The sequence below is a fragment of the Gopherus evgoodei genome, chromosome 3 (genome assembly GCF_007399415.2).
Source record: "Gopherus evgoodei ecotype Sinaloan lineage chromosome 3, rGopEvg1_v1.p, whole genome shotgun sequence".
Classification (NCBI taxonomy): domain Eukaryota; kingdom Metazoa; phylum Chordata; order Testudines; family Testudinidae; genus Gopherus; species Gopherus evgoodei.
In genome coordinates, this window is record NC_044324.1 from 197,339,233 (window position 1) to 197,352,402 (window position 13,170).

Below are 13,170 nucleotides of genomic sequence, written 5' to 3' on the forward strand. Positions count from 1 at the left end.
TCTGTGCTACCCTGCTGATCGATGGTGCTACCTAGGTAGGTGAAGGACTGCACTTCTTCCAGGGGGCTTCCATTCAGTGTGACTGGGTCATTGCTGGTGGAGTTAATCCTAAGGATCTTGGTCTTGTCCTTGTGAATGTTGAGGCCAACCTGTGATGACGTGGCTGCCACTACGTTGATCTTCTCTTGCATCTGCTGTTTACTGTGCGAAAGGAGTGCAAGGTCATCAGCAAAGTCCAGGTCATCAAGCTGGGTCCACAACGTCCACTGGATTCCGTTCCTATGCTCGTAGGTGGATGTCTTCATAATCCAATCGTTGACGAGGAGAAAGAGCAATGGTGACAACAAGCATCCTTGTCTGACTCCAGTTTGCACCTGGAAGCTGTTAGTAAGCTGCCCTCCATGGATCACTCTACAGTGTATACCATCATATGAGTTCTTAATCAGGTTGACCACCTTTGCTGGGATGTCGTAGTACCAAAGGAGCTTCCAAAGGGTCTCTCGATCCATGCTATCAAACACTTTCTCATAGTCAACAAAATTGATGTACAACGAGGAGTTCCACTCTATAGACTGCTCGACTATGATGCGAAGCATTGCTGTCTGGTCCGTGCATGATCTGTTCTGCCGGAAACCTGCCTGTTCATCTCGTAGCTGTGGATCAACGGCATCCTTCATTCTCTCTAAGAGGACTCAGTTAAAGACCTTCCCTAGCACCGACAGGAGTGTGATTCCTCTATAATTGGCACAGTTGCTAAGGTCTCCTTTCTTGGGGATTTTGATGAGATATCCCTCTTTCCAGTCTACTGGAATTACTTCTTCCCATATCTTCTCAAAGAGGGGGTACAGCATTTCCACTGAAGCATCCAGGTCTGCTTTCAGGGCCTCTGCTGGGATGTCATCAGGTCCAGCCGCCTTCTTATTCTTCATCATGGTGATGGCTTTTCTGATCTCGTCTCTGGTTGGTTTATCGCAATTAATTGGGTGGTCCTCGTTAGCTGAGTTGATATCTGGTGGATTTAGTGGTGCTGGTCTGTTCAGGAGTTCCTCAAAGTGCGCCACCCATCTGTTCATCTGTTATTCTATTCCTGTTATAGACTTTCCCTGCTTGTCTTTAACGGGACGTTCTGGCTTGCTGAACTTTCCAGACAGTCGCTTGGTAGTATCATACAGCTGTTTCATATTACCACTGTATGCTGCCTGCTCCGCTTCTGCTGCCAGTTCATCCACATACTCTCTCTTGTCCTTCCTGATATTCCTCTTCACTGCTCTGTGGGCTTCAGCATACTCTTTTTGAGCTTTGGCCTTTGCTGCTCTAGTCCTGCTGTTGTTGACTGCTGCCTTCTTCTTTCTGTCTTCTGTCTTGATCAAGGTCTCTGCTGTGATCCACTCTTTCTGCTGGTATTTCTTAACTCCAAGCACTTCCTGGCATACTGACCTCCGTGTCTCTCTCACTTTCTGCCATTTGTTTAGCACACTGTCTTCCTCTTCCTCAGACCGATCCTGTAATACTGAAAACTTATTCTTCAGCCTCAGTCCAAAATCTTCCTTGGTCTTATGGTCCTTCAGAAGGCTGACGTTATACTTCACTCTTCTGTCTGACGTGTCTATCCAGTTCTTTTTCAGCTTCAGCTTCAATCTGGCCACTACTAAGTGATGGTCGGACGCCGCGTCTGCTCCTCTTCTAACTCTAATGTCCTGCAAGGATCTTCTAAACTTCTTGCTAATGCAGACATGATCGATCTGATTTTCTGTCGTGCCTGCTGGTGATACCCAGGTACTCTTGTGGATCTGCTTGTGAGGAAAGATGCTACCTCCTATGACCAGGTTGTTAAGTGCACACAAATCCACAAATCTCTCTCCATTCTCACTCATCTCTCCCAGAGCGTGGGTCCCCATGAATTGTTCGTATCCTGTGTTGTCAGGTCCAATTTTGGCATTAAAGTCTCCCATAAGGATGATGATGTCTTTGTCTGGGAGAATCTCTAATATTTTCTGGAGTCTGTTGTAAAATAATCTTTGTCCTCCTCTTTGCTGTCATTAGTTGGAGCATAGCACTGAACAACATTCATCTTAATCCTCTTCATTTTAGTTCTGAAGGATGCTGTGATGATCCTGGGACCATGTGCCTCCCAACCAATCAGTGCTCTGTGTGCCTGCTTGGACAACATGAAGCCTACTCCCTGTGTGTGGGGTGCATCGCTCTCTTCATGTCCTGAATACAGCAACAGCTCTCCTGTCAACAGTCGTTTCTGTCCCGCTTGCGTCCATCTTGTCTCGCTAATGCCTAATAGGGTCAGGTTTTTACTCCTCATCTCTGCTGCAACCTGCGCCATCTTTCCTGACTCGTACATGGTCCTCACGTTCCATGTGCCTATGGTAATCCTCCTGGTTGCAAGAAGGGTAATCAGCTTAGTGGCATCCTCACGGCTTTTACCACCCAGCGTCATGCATCTTCGAATTGAAGACCCTTCTTTTTCCAGGGTAAAAGTCTCTGTTGTCTCTATTGTTGGCGTTTCTGTAGCAGGTTGATTTTTACGGGGTGGAGTTGCTAGCCCAACGCCCAACTCTCCTCCTTTATCCTGACTTGGGACAGGCAGATGGCCCCAAAGGACCTCTCTGGTGGAGTTACATGGGGAACACCCACCAGGAAAAGAATGCAATCAGTCTGGCTGGTTAGCTAGGGACAAGTCAGTGAACCATTAGGAAGAACAATAGGTCTTGGAAGATGCTAATCTCCCATCTTCCTGAGAAGCTTCCTCCAGTGCTTCAAACAGCCTTTGACTCATGGCTGCTTTGACACTACAGGGTCATACAATCATGGAGTCTAGTACCAGGTGACATCTTGGACTACTAGTACTTTTCCACTAATCTGGGGTGGGGAGCAAAGTGGAAAACAAAGGATTGCCACCATATGTAAATTCTATTTAAGGCAGGGAAGTGAGTTAATCAGGGTTCAATCTTCACTGGATCCCCACCCAGGATGACTGCTGAAAACATATAAAAGACAGAGGGGGAAACAACAGAACCCAGGCTGGAAAAGGTGTCTGGCCTTTGAGAGAAATACCTGGAGTTTTAAGCTGCAAGAAAGAGCAGCTTGCCTTCAATTACCTTTGCAATCTGCCTAAAAGAAAATTTAGGGTGAGAAATTACTATTTGTAACCAGTTTCTTTAAGCTTAGTTTGCGTGTTTGTTTTGTTTGCTCAATAACCTGCTTTGATCTGTTTGCTATCCCTTATAATCACTTAAATCTATCTTTTGTAGTTAATAAACTTGGTTTTGTTTTCTCTAAAACCAGTTTGTGGAATTCATAACTGGGGGGGGGCGGCAAAAGGCTGTGCATATCTTCCTTCACATTGAGGGAGGGAGCAAATTTCATGAGCTTATGCTGGACAGTTCTCTGTGCAGTGCAAGACAATACAATTTTTGGTTTACACATCAGAGGGGTTTGTAGCTGAGTCTTCCCATGCAGAGCTGATTTCAGTATCTGTGTCTTCCTGAAACTACGTGTGTCCCTTCCTGAGTGTGTTCTGGAGGAGGCTTGAGGGCCTGGGTCAGTAGGACAGTGTAAGAGAGCCCAGGTTGGTGGAACAGGTGCGTTCAGTGGTACCTCAGTACATCAGGTGTCACCCGGGGGGGGGCAACCCATCACATCCAGTTTTCAATCAGAATGTTGAAAAGGGACCCTAACATAGCTGACTAGGATGCCAAAAGTCTAGTTGGCCACATTAGACTGGGGCCAGGCTGTGTTGGGGGCAGCAGGGCTAAAGCAGGCTCCATCCCTGATTCCACACAGCTCACGGGAAGTGATGGCATGTCTGGCTCCTAGGCAGAGGGACAGCCAAGAGGGATCCACACACTGCCCCTGCCTACAGGTGCCATCTCCAGTGCTGGCTTCGCAGCTCTCCTTGGCTGGGAATCTATGGCGGACGTGAATCTGGGGAGCCATAGCCGCATCCAGCTTCCTCCATCCCTGGATAATACTAGGGAAGCACTGATGCAGCTGCTATATAAGAGGCCACCTGAGGTCAGCACCTCTCAGAGCCCCCATGAACTGCACCAACCAGAGCTGCCAGAGCCTGCACCCTGAACTCCTTCCTATGCCCCAACCCTGTGCCCCAGCTTGGAACCCCCTTCCAAACCCAAATTCCCTCCTGGAGCTCAGTGCTCACACCCCCTCCTGTACCCCAGCCCAGAGCCCCTCCTGTAGCCCAGAGCCCTCATTCCCTCCCACACCCCAGCCCGGAGTCCCCCCCACACACCCTCAACTCCTCATTTCTGGCCCCACCCCAGAGCCCGCACCTGGAGCCTGTACCCCATCCTGCACCTAAACCCCCTGTCCCACAGCCTGCACCCCATTCCCACACACCTAATCTCCTCCCAGAGCCCCAGCCCAAGCACCCTACAGCTTTTCCTAGCAGCTGCCTCAGCTAGGTGGCCCTGCTCCCCACAAGCAGCCAGCAGCTGCTTTGGGAGGAGGGGTTAGGTGGAGATGCTCTGAATTTGCAGCTCCCTTCCCTTCAGCTCCATTTCAGCCCCTCTGAGCTCCAGGGGGTATGTTTACACTGCAATTAAATGCCCTGCTGGCCTGGCTCAGTGAACTAGAGCTGTAACATTACTGTGTGAACATCTGGGCTCTCTGAGTCCCTCCGACCTTGGGGGGCTCAGAGTTTGAGGTTCAGCTAGCACAAACACAGTTCTACAAAGAGCCCCAATCAGCAGACAGAGGGTAGCCAGTTTTAATTTCTATATAGATACACACACATCCTCCCAGTAAGGGGACACAGCAGCTGCTAGTGTAGGTAGTTGTACAGGCCAGTCGGTCCCTGTACGAGGTGCATGTAGGTTAGTGTGGTTTTAGGTGTGTCTCTATGAGTGCATCCAGGGGCAGTACACTGGGGCTGGGCTGCTCTCTGGCACTGGAACGGTCACTGCAACCCACCCAATAAGCCGGGCACATCAGGAGCCACGCCAGCAGCCTGTCATTGCTGTGTGCAAAGCCTGGCATTTCTCACTGGTGGGTGCCCGCCAGAGTCTGCAAAAAGTAAGTGGGTCATATGTAGGGTGACCATACATCCTGTTTTGAGCCCTGTGCTGGCCATCCTGACCTTTTTGGCAAAACTGGGCATTTTCCATTTGCTCTTGCCAACTGATCATGGTGGGGAGGAACATGTGGGGGTTGGGGATGTGACACTGTATCTCAGGCTAACACCCTCCACCTCCCTGTTCATCCTTGTGATACGATTGTGTGGTATCCAATATGAAGTTTGTCATGTTGTGTGTCTTCAGAAGGCTCATGATGCACTGAGCATTGTTGTTATAGTGATGCTATGTTATAGGTTGTAATTTCATGTATATAGTTATGAGGCTGAAAATGTGTCCTCATGGCTTAAAACAAGGCCATACAAAACTCTCCAAGAGCAGAGAGGCAGTTCACACCTCATCAGGGTATCTATGGGACAAACCCAGCCCAGCCTCACAGGAACAAAGGACACTGGCCTAGGCAGCAACAAAGGATCTGTTGGACTCTCCAGTGAGGAACCCCACCCCCTTCCCTTAGTCAGTTTGGGACTACAGTGAGGTAATGCTCACCTGACTCTGAAATGGGGTGGGAGGCAAAGCCAAGAGGGAATAAAGAACATGATAAAAGGGAGAGATGTTTGCCATGTTCTTCCTCTCTCTTCCACTTCCATCTACAGACACCACCACCAAGTGACTGCTTTTATTTCATTTGACCAAATCTGACTTGTGCTTTGACTTATAATCACTTAAAATCTATCTTTAGTAGTTAATAAATTTGTTTGTTTATTTTACCTGAAGCAGTGCGGTTTGGTTTGAAGCGTGTCAAAGACTCCCCTTGGGAATAACAAGCCTGGTACATATCAATTACTTTGTTAAACTGATGAACTCATATGAGCTTGCAGCATCCAGCGGGCATAACTGGATGCTGCAAGATGGAGGTTCCTAGGGTTGTGTCTAGGCCCGGAGATATTGGCTAGTATCATTCAGTTGCACAGTCCAAGCAGCAGCTAGCCAAAAGTGCTCACTCACATGCTGGGAGCAGCTTACATGCTAGAGGCTGTGCGTGAACAGCCCGGGAGTGGAGGGTTCTCACAGTGAAGCAGGGTAAGGGTGGCTCCCAGAGTTGAGGAGTGGAGTGATCTAGCAGATCACAGGTCTAGATAACAACAGGGAACATCAGGGGGGCAAGTGGCAATGCCTGCCTCACCTGGGAGGGAGGGCTCAGGAGAGCAGCTCAGACTGGGCCAGCTCTGAACGGGCAAGTGGCAGGGGGGTCTCAGGCTGGCCCCACATAGGTGGGAGGTAGGGAGGGAGGCAGAGGAGGGACCTTGGGCCATTCCCATGGAGTGTCCTGTTTCCCCTTTTGGGGAAAATATGGTCACCGTAGTCATATGTTCTCATAGTGCCAACACCATGGGCAGCACAGAAGGGGCCTGGCAACAGGGAATGCATAACTTCACTAGGACTGATGTTCCTGAAACAGAAGGGCTAATCCCTGGCTATGGGTGATCTCCCTCATGCCCATAAACAGACCCTTTATGTTTCAAATAAAGGACAATTTAGAAATTATAGGAGAAAGTTTATTTTTAAGGGCACCTCCCCAATGTTTTATGACACACACTCATATACAGATAACACATTGTATTACAGTGTACAATCCTCTGCATGATTATTGGTGTATACAAGACAATATTTATTGATTTGATGTGTAATGTGGAACATTGGGCACCAAACAAAGGACAGATGATCATGCTGTGGGGCCATTCTAACATATTTCCTCTCAACCTGCTTTGGGACAAATCTGGGACATAGTACATATGAAAAAACTTGAAAAGAAGAACACTAGAAAATCTATTGATTAGCAGGATGGTAAAATAGGGAGGGATCAGTTTCTGCCATATGAATTACATTCTATGCTGTGTCACCTTCTTAACATTAAAGAGCTACAATGAATTCATAAAATAACATCAATGCAATATTAAGGTTATATATTAAAACATAAAGTGTCAGGAAACGTTAACATTAAGACTGCCATAACATTAATTTGTCCACGTTGTACGTATTGTCTATTAAAGCATACATTTAAACAATTTAACTAGCCATTAAACATGGACCAGTATAACCTTTTTCCCGTGCTATACAGTTCATTGTCAGATAGGGAAGGAGTCAGTCAGTGGCTGCAGCACTACTGGATCCCCTACCAGGACCATATGCGGCAGGTTTGTATAATTTTTGGTGGTGTCCCCTGCCCCATCCCGCTCCCGCCCTGCAAGCTGATATAAAATGAAGCTACAACGCGTCAGCACCACAAGATTACAAGGGTCAATTAAAAGAGGAAAGTCAGAAGCAGCACTTGCATGCTTCATTATACAGTATTCTATTTTGTTGCACTTGTTGTGACAAAGTGGGAATGTTCTTAATGTTTTCTCTGAATATTGTGTGGGTGCCTCAGTTTCCCCTGCAAGGTGCCAACTGAAGGTGCTGGGGACAAAGAGATCAGGTGGCCTCCTTGTCCAGAAGAGACACAAAGGCTAGAGGAGGGTGTGTCAGTTTGGAGCTTGCTGGGGAAATGGGGAGAGGCCCAGAACTTGGGTCTAGGCTCCCCACCCTCCAAGATGGACCTGACTGAGGGGTCCTGTTTTCTGTACCTACAAGCTCTGTTTTAGACCATGATCCTGTCATCTAATAAACCTTCTGTTTTACCAGCTGGCTGAGAGTCACGTCTGACTGCAGACTTGGGGTGCAGGGACCTCAGGTTGCCCCAGGACCTGCCTGGGCACACTCACTGCGGAAAGCACATAGTGTGGAAGGGCATGCTGAATGCTCATCAGCACAGGTAACTATGAAGTTTGAGAATCGAAAAAGAGCTCCAGCATGGACTGCACGGGAGGTACTGGATCTGATCGCTATATGGGGAGAGGATTCCGTGCTAACAGAACTCCGTTCCAAAAGACCAAATGAAAAAAACATTTGAAAAAATTTCCAAGGCCATGATGGAGAGATGTCACACCAGGGACTCAGTACAGTGCCGCGTGAAAGTTAAGGAGCTCAGACAAGCCTACCAGAAAACCAAGGAAGCAAATGGAAGGTCTGGTGCCGGGCCGCAAACATGCCGCTTCTACGCTGAGCTGCATGCAATTCTAGGGGGATCCGCCACCACTACCCCACCTCTGGCCATGGATTCCGAGGTGGGGGTAATCTTAGCCATGCCTGAGGATTCTGCGGATGGGGAAGATGAGGAGGAGGAAGAGGAGGATGAGCATGCAGATTGCACACAGCACTCCGTTCTCCCCAACAGCCAGGAGCTTTTTCTCAGCCTGAAGGAATTACCCTCCCAGCCCTCCCAAGCCACTGTCCCAGACAATGAAGCCATAGAAGGGACCTCTGGTGAGGTACCTTTGTAAATATAAAACGTGGTTTAAAAGCAAGCGTTTTTTAATGATTAATTTGCCCTGAGGATTTGGGATGCCTTCGCAGCCAGTACAGTTACTGGAAAAGTCTGTTAACATGTCTGGGGATGGAGCGGAAATCCTCCAGGGACATCTCCATGAAGCTCTCCTGGAGGTACTCCAAAAGCCTTTGCAGAAGGTTTCTGGGCAGAGCAGCCTTATTCCGTCCTCCATGGTAAGGCACTTGACCACGCCATGCATGTAGCAAGTAATCTGGTATCATTGCATGACAAAGCCTAGCTGCGTATGGTCCCGGTGTTTGCTGGCATTCAAGCAACATCCGTTCTTTATCTCACTGTGTTATCCTCAGGAGAGTGATATCCTTGAAATACGGGAATTTAATTGAGGGGACAGAGATGGCCATTCCTACTGAGCTGTTTGCCTGTGGCTGAAAAGAAATCCTTCCCTGCAGTTAACCAAGCAGAGGTGGAGGGTGACTGGCGCTGAGCTTTTTTGCATTTGGCTAGCAGGGATCTTCCCCGCTACCAACCACACAGTGGGGAGGGCGTGGCTAGCAGAGATCTTCCATGATACCAGCCACACGGTGGGGGGAGGGGTAAAGCGATCATCCCAGATAATTGGATGGGGGGGGGGTTCTGATGCTGCACGTTAACAGGAAAGAAGCAGCACTCAACGGGCTTTGCTTGCTATTTGGGAAAGGAGGGCGCTGGATATATGAAGGCTGCAGAAGCCAAAAGACAATGGCTTACCATGGCCGCATGCAAGCCGAATTCTGCTGCCTGGACCTGCGTCTGTGATCTCTAACACCAAAGCCACAGGCACTCAATATTAAGATGCAAAATGCGACCTTGTAATGAAATCACATGTGCTACGTAAGGTGAATAGTGTGGTTCATCATGAAAGAGTATAACCATTTTCTGTAAAATGTATCTTTTTAAATACTTCTCTCCCTTTTTTCCTTCCCTCCTGCAGCTGCAAATTTTTCAAGCCTCCCTCCTCTGTCCCAAAGGCTATCTCAGATAAGGCGGCGGAAAAAAAAAGACACGAGATGAAATGTTCTCGGAAATCATGGAAGTGACCCACAATGAAAGCGCTCATCTGAATGAGTGGAAGGACGTGGTATCAAAGTACAGGAAAGATGCCAGTGACCATGAGGAGAGGAGGGACGAACGTGAGGAAAGGAGGGACACTCAAGATGAGAGGTGTCGGCAGGAAGATCAGCAGTGGCGGGATGCAACTCTCGGGCTGCTGCGTGATCAAACTGACATGCTCCGGCGTCTGGTGGAGCTTCAGGAACGGCAGCAGGATCACAGAGTGCCGCTGCAGCCCCTGTATAACCACCCTCCCCCCTCACCATGTTCCATAGCCTCTTCACCCACCAGACATGTAAGAACACGTGGCGGGAGGCTCTGTGCACCCGCCCACTCCACCCCAGTGGACAGTCCAACCAAAAGGCTGTCATTATTTTGAAATTTTTGTAGTGGTCTTTTCCTTCCCTCCCATCCTCCTCCCAAACCCCACCCGGGCTACCTTGTCAGTTCTCTCCCTCTTTTTATAATTAATTAATAAAGAATACATGATTTTTAAATGAGAGTGACTTTATTTCCTTAGAAAGCAAGTTGTAATCGAAGGGGGAGGGTGGGTTGCTTACAGGGAATGAGTCAACCAAGGGGGGGCGTTCATCAAGGAGAAACAAACACAACAGTCAAACCGTACCCTGGTCAGTGATGAAACTAGTTTTCAAAGCTTCTTTGATGCGCACCGCTTCCTGGTGTGCTCTTCTAATCGCCCTGGTGTCTGGCTGCGCGTAATAAGCGGCCAGGTGATTTGGCCACATCCACAACACTATGCAGTCCCACCAGTCTGTGCTTGTTTCCTGGGCCCAAAATTGGCTTTCAATGGCTAGAATCTGCCCCATTACCAGCATGAACTCCAACGCGCCAAGGCCCACGGTTTGAGAGAATTCTGTGTCCATGTCCTCATCACTCTTGTCACTGCTGTGCCATAGCTGCCTCCTCCTCACCTGGTTTTGCAGGTCCTGGTTCAGCATAGACTGCACAAGAATGCGCGAGGTGTTTAAAACGTCCATGATTGCTGTCTTGAGCTGAGCAGGGTCCATGCCTGCCTTGGTATGGCGTCTGCACAGTTCACCCAGGAAAAAAGGCGTGAAACGGTTGCCTGCCACTGCTTTCACAGAGGGAGAAGTGAGGCTGTACCCAGAACCACCAGCGACAATGTTTTTTGCCCCATCAGTCACTAGGATCTCAACCCAGAATTCCAATGGGCGAGGGAGATGCGGGAACTATGGGATAGCTATGGGATAGCTACCCACAGTGCAATGCTCCAGAAATCGAAGCTAGCCTCGGTACATGGACGGATACCACCCTGTGCAGATCCTGCAAAGCAAGGGAGAGCCATAGGTCAGAGTTAGAGAAAGTGGGTCTACACCTGCCACAGGAAGAGGGGTCTCTGGGAAGCACTGGTGAGCCCTCCCCAAACACATATCCCGGCCTCTCTCATTCACATCCCACTACAGGCAATGAGCCAGGATTCATGGCACGATGACAGCTGGCTCTTCAATCCATGACTTTAGCATGATCTACCTGGACTTGGGCAGTGTCCTTCTGCATGCCCAGGGTGAAGACGGCATGCAGGGCAGCTCGAAGAAGTTGGCTCAAGCTCAAGCTCGAAGAAGCTCTGGCTCAAGGGCAAGTGTCATGGTGCTAGCAAGAGAGAGGAGCCAGTATAGGACAGTGCAGTGTGGGGGTGGGACTGGCACCAACACGGCCACGAAACTGCAGGGAACTAGGCAGAGGCTAGCGAGAATGGAAACTGAGTCACCGAGCTAGGGAATGACAAGGCCAAGGTTTCCCAGACAGAGAGTGGCAGAGCAGGAATAGCGCCTGTTCCCTGGACCCTGCTGCCCCTCCTGTATCCGATCCTGGAAGTGAGCCTCTCCCCAAAGCCATTGCAATGTTACTGGAGTGAAAAGAACCACCCTGCCAGGACAGAGTGAACCTTCCCACCACCTCTGCCACAGGAGCCACCCTTGGGAGGTGACCTGGGAGCGGGAGGGGCAGTGACTCCCAGCCCTTGTCCTGAGCAGCACCGAGGTTAGGGGAACCGGGTGGGAGGGTCTCAGTACCTGAGATTGCCCACAGCAATCAGGGAGTTAGCGAGCTGCTGCTGTTTGGAGAGTTATCAGGCAGCTCCTCAATCAGCTCCTCTGAGACCCAAAAGAGACAAAGGAGCGTGTGAGATTTGGGCCTCACTGACACTTGCCAGTGAGGAGACTACACAGCCAGCACCCCGCAGAGCCAGCAGGATCCCCCCACCTGCCTCCCGCTCCCCCGATTCCTGCCCACTAGTGACCAATCTCAGAATTTCCCTGTCTCTTCTCCCCAATCCTCAGCCCCAGGAATCCCTGCCCTCAGCTGCCCCTCCAGCACCAGCCATCCCCTATCCATTGGCCCCGGGAGACCCCTGCCCCTCCTAGGTCTCTGTCCTCCCTCCAGCTGCTGGGCACCCTGTGTCTCGCTCACCACAGTCCTCTCCACCACAGCTGCCTTGCAGCAGTGTGGCTCCAATGTGTCCTGCCCTCTCTGCTGTGCAGTGAGACAAGCGGGGTGGATGGCGTGCAGGAACATGAGCTGCTGGGCTTCATCCTGCACCCACCAGGACTGGGGTTAGGGGAGAGAGAACCAGTTAGCCAGGGACCTCCCTGCCCCACCCACATGAGCTGCAGGACTCAGGCCTGAATGGGGGCTAGTGGGGACCCACAACATTGTCCAAATCACCCGCCAACTCCTACAAAAGGTCAGGAACTGGGACTGTGCCTCTGGGGGGAGGAGACCCCGGCTGGTGTGTGACAAATACCCCCATCTTGGGGGTCCCAGATCAAGGTGGAGAAAGGCCCCCATTAGGGCTGGTGGATCATCAGAGACAAGACCCGCTGGGTGCTGGGAAGGGTAGGACAATCTCGGTTCCAGCACAGCTGGGGAACGTTTGTACCTTTTCTCGGCCCTGGAGCTGCTCTCGGATGTTTTTGAGAGCAGCATTCTCTGTGGCCACGTCCACACATTCCTCCTCCTAGTCCTCTGAGTCCCTGGGGGTCTCTGCACCAGTGAAAGAAGGAGACAGGGCGATGCCTGCTGCCACTCAGGGGAAGAACAGGGGCATGGTGGGGCAATATGCCCCCTTCCCACCTTCAGGACTCAGAGCAGATTGGGGCCCACACTTCCCCCTCCCAGGGATGCCTTCGGCCCCCAACTTCTTCAGGAGCCCATAGCAAAAAGAGCCCCACACACTGTCCTGGACTTCCTAGGAGGTGCCTTCCCCTCCCCCCATCCAATTGGAGCATCAAGGACCAAAGTGGCAGCATCTACTGTCAGTGGGGTTCACGTGGCTCAGGCCAGACACCTGGGCTGGGGACCCGCCCCCATAGCACTGGTCGAGTGCCTGGGCCCAGGGTGTTCACAGCCCACTCATTACCCCTCCCTGAGCCCAGTCTGGTCCCTCACCTGGAACAAAGCAGCAGCATCCATCAGCCTTGCTGCTGCCTGAGTCCCAGGAGCTGCTGCTGTCCCCTGGGGAGCAGGCCAAGCTGCTGGTGCTGGGACAGGGATCCTCCACCTCCTGCCCTGGGGAGGCTGGAAGATCCCCAGTGACTGGGCAGGGCAATGCCTCCTGCTGGGAATCAGGGTTGGGCTCTTGGGGCTGATGCTTCCCACATAACAAGC